The sequence below is a fragment of the Littorina saxatilis genome, linkage group LG10 (genome assembly GCF_037325665.1).
Source record: "Littorina saxatilis isolate snail1 linkage group LG10, US_GU_Lsax_2.0, whole genome shotgun sequence".
Taxonomy (NCBI): Eukaryota; Metazoa; Mollusca; class Gastropoda; order Littorinimorpha; family Littorinidae; genus Littorina; species Littorina saxatilis.
In genome coordinates this window covers 32,888,448-32,892,375 of record NC_090254.1, presented here as the reverse complement: position 1 = coordinate 32,892,375, position 3,928 = coordinate 32,888,448, and the positions used below count along the sequence as shown (strand labels likewise).

At 38.3% G+C, this 3,928-nt stretch overlaps 1 protein-coding gene across 1 annotated transcript in view; it reads left to right on the top strand.

Moving 5' to 3' along the window:
• Positions 1-3,899: 3,899 nt before the first annotated feature.
• LOC138978619 (tyrosine-protein phosphatase non-receptor type 11-like) overlaps positions 3,900-3,928 on the top strand; it is a 50,317-nt gene continuing 50,288 nt past the window's right edge. The window contains exon 1 of the mRNA XM_070351380.1: positions 3,900-3,928. This exon is cut by the window's right edge and continues 126 nt beyond it. The gene's annotated coding sequence lies outside the window, so the exon portion shown is untranslated.

Sequence of the window (3,928 nt, the reverse complement as noted above, 5' to 3'; positions counted from 1 at the left end):
CATAGCATCTTGACCTTGCTTCAAGGTCAAGGTCGCAGGGGCCATAAATGTTGTCTAAAAACAGCTATTTTTCCCATTTTCCCCATTTTCTCTGAAGTTTTTGAGATTGAATACCTCACCTATATATGATATATAGGGCAAAGTAAGCCCCATCTTTTGATACCAGTTTGGTTTACCTTGCTTCAAGGTCAAGGTCACAGGAGCTCTTCAAAGTTGGATTGTATACATATTTTGAAGTGACCTTGACCCTGAACTATGGAAGATAACTGTTTCAAACTTAAAAATTATGTGGGGCACATGTTATGCTTTCATCATGAGACACATTTGGTCACATATGATCAAGGTCAAGGTCACTTTGACCCTTATGAAATGTGACCAAAATAAGGTAGTGAACCACTAAAAGTGACCATATCTCATGGTAGAAAGAGCCAATAAGCACCATTGTACTTCCTATGTCTTGAATTAACGGCTTTGTGTTGCATGACCTTGGATGACCTTGACCTTGGGTCAAGGTCACATGTATTTTGGTAGGAAAAATGTGTAAAGCAGTTCTTAGTGTATGATGTCATTGCTAGGTTTAGTTATTTAACCTTGACCCTGAAGGTCAAGGTCATGTAAAGGTCAAGGTCAAGCATGTGAGTCGTATGGGCTTTGCCCTTCTTGTTAATTTTTCTGCAGCATTTTGTACTGGCTCTTGGCCGATTATGACATTATTCAGTTATATCTATCCTTGGCGGATTATGACATTATTCAGTTATTCTGCAGAAAAACCAAAATGCTGGAGAAAAACTGTCTTTTCTGCAGCATTTCTGCATAATGTCATCTTTCGCCGAAGCAGCGTTTTTTTCTGCAGCAAAACAGTTTACTGCAGTAAAATTGAAATCAAGAATGCTGCAGTAAAACGGTGCTGTTGTTTTACTGCAGAAAACCTGTTTTTATTTTTTCTGCAGCATTTTGTACTGGCTCTTGGCGGATTATGACATTAGTCAGTTATTCTGGAGAAAAACCGAAATGCTGGAGAAAAACTGTCTTTTCTGCAGCATTTCTGCATAATGTCATCTTTCGCGAGAGCAACGTTTTTTTCTGCAGAAAAACAGTTTTACTGCAGTAAAATTGAAATCAAGAATGCTGGAGTAAAACGTAGATGTTGTTTTACTGGAGAAAAACTGTTTACACTTTTTCTTCAGCATTTTGGCATTATTCAGTTATTCTGCAGAAAAACAGAAATGCTGGAGAAAAACTGTCTTTTCTGCAGCATTTCTGCATAATGTCATCTTTCGCCAAAGCAACGGGTTTTTCTGGAGCAAAACATTTTACTGCAGTAAAATTGAAATCAAGAATGCTGCAGTAAAACGGTGCTGTTGTTTTACTGCAGAAAACCTGTTTACACTTTTTCTGCAGAATTTTGTACTGGCTCATTATAATGTTGGAGCACGCGAGCCCCCCTCTGTCGAGAGATGGACTCATCCAGAATTACCAATAGTTACAAACTATTATACTATCCCAGGGGGCGACGAATACAAACGCTACTTTACAAGGTCGTTCGTTTTTCTCCAGAAAAACTGTGACAGACTATTCTGCAGTAAAACAACATCACCGTTTTACTGCAGCATTCTTGATTTCAATTTTACTGCAGTAAAACTGTTTTACTGCAGAAAAAAAACGTTGCTCTCGCGAAAGATGACATTATGTAGAAATGCTGCAGAAAAGACAGTTTTTCTCCAGCATTTCGGTTTTTCTCCAGAATAACTGAATAATGTCATAATCCGCCAAGAGCCAGTACAAAATGCTGCAGAAAAAGTGTAAACAGGTTTTCTGCAGTAAAACAACAGCACCGTTTTACTGCAGCATTCTTGATTTCAATTTTACTGCAGTAAAATGTTTTGCTCCAGAAAAACCCGTTGCTTCGGCGAAAGATGACATTATGCAGAAATGCTGCAGAAAAGACAGTTTTTCTCCAGCATTTCTGTTTTTCTGCAGAATAACTGAATAAAGTCATCATCCGCCAAGAATATCCTTGGCAGATGATGACTTTATTTAGTTATTCTGCAGAAAAACAGAAATGCTGGAGAAAAACCGTTCTTTTCTGCAGCATTTCTGCATAATGTCATCTTTCGCGAGAGCAACGTTTTTTTCTGCAGTAAAACAGTTTTACTGCAGTAAAATTGAAATCAAAAATGCTGCAGTAAAACGGAGATGTTGTTTTACTGGAGAAATACTGTTTACACTTTTTCTTCAGCATTTTGGCATTATTCAGTTATTCTGCAGAAAAAACAGAAATGCTGGAGAAAAACCGTTGTTTTCTGCAGCATTTCTGAATAATGTCATCTTTCGCGAGAGCAACGTTTTTTTTCTGCAGTAAAACAGTTTTACTGCAGTAAAATTGAAATCAAGAATGCTGCAGTAAAACGGTGATGTTGTTTTACTGCAGAATAGTCTGTCACAGTTTTTCTGGAGAAAAACGAACGACCTTGTAAAGTAGCGTTTGTATTCGTCGCCCCCTGGGATAGTATAATAGTTTGTAACTATTGGTAATTCTGGATGAGTCCATCTCTCGACAGAGGGGGGCTCGCGTGCTCCAACATTATAATGAGCCAGTACAAAATTCTGCAGAAAAAGTGTAAACAGGTTTTCTGCAGTAAAACAACAGCACCGTTTTACTGCAGCATTCTTGATTTCAATTTTACTGCAGTAAAATGTTTTGCTCCAGAAAAACCCATTGCTTCGGCGAAAGATGACATTATGCAGAAATGCTGCAGAAAAGACAGTTTTTCTCCAGCATTTCTGTTTTTCTGCAGAATAACTGAATAATGCCAAAATGCTGAAGAAAATGTGCAAACAGTTTTTCTCCAGTAAAACAACAGCACCGTTTTACTGCAGCATTCTTGATTTCAATTTTACTGCCGAAAAAAACCGTTGCTCTCGCGAAAGATGACATTATTTCAGAAATGCTGCAGAAAAGTCAGTTGTTCTCCAGCATTTCTGTTTTTCTGCAGAATAACTGAATAATGTCATAATCCGCCAAGAGCCAGTACAAAATGCTGCAGAAAAAATAAAAACAGGTTTTCTGCAGTAAAACAACAGCACCGTTTTACTGCAGCATTCTTGATTTCAATTTTACTGCAGTAAAACTGTTTTACTTCAGAAAAAACGTTGCTCTCGCGAAAGATGACATTATGCAGAAATGCCGCAGAAAAGAACGGGTTTTCTCCAGCATTTCTGTTTTTCTGCAGAATAACTGAATAAAGTCATCATCCGCCAAGGATAAACAAGGCCGATGATCAGAAAGCTGAAGTGCCGAGGGAAAGCTGAACGCGTTACACCGGTGCATAGTCTAGTCTTAGCTGTCGCAATATCATTGAATTTGTAAAAATTAGCCGGAAACTGCATACGCATGTCCGTCAATTTCGTTTGAAGCCGTGTCAATTGAGGCTTTTTAAATTATTGTTGCCCTCGATTGAACCTACGGCTCGGCGTAAATGGTTTAAACAGTATTTTATTCAGATATATGTTTCAAGTACAAAGCTATGGAATTTATGATATGATACAGGAGCACAACAAACTTATTAATGTGCTCAGTCTTGCAGACAGACGGGCGAAGGAGGTGACTGGGAACATGAACCCCCACTGAGGCCCCAACTTTTTTGGTGAGCAAGTAACTGCGTATTCACTCCCAAAAGCACAATCAGAACTCTACCTCCATGTTTTTGATCACTGTTTTCATTTCTGTAACCCAAATGCACTGATCCCAAAATCAATTTTGATCATTGCCAGAAATCACGAAAATGTCTACGTCAATGCCAAGATTCAGTTTAAGGGAAGCAACTCTTGAAAACTTAAAGTTATCAAGAGTTGTCTGTAGAAAGGAAAAGTGCTGTATTTCAAAACGAGGTCGAGATTGTTCTTACTTCCGCCTTCAAAAAAAGGG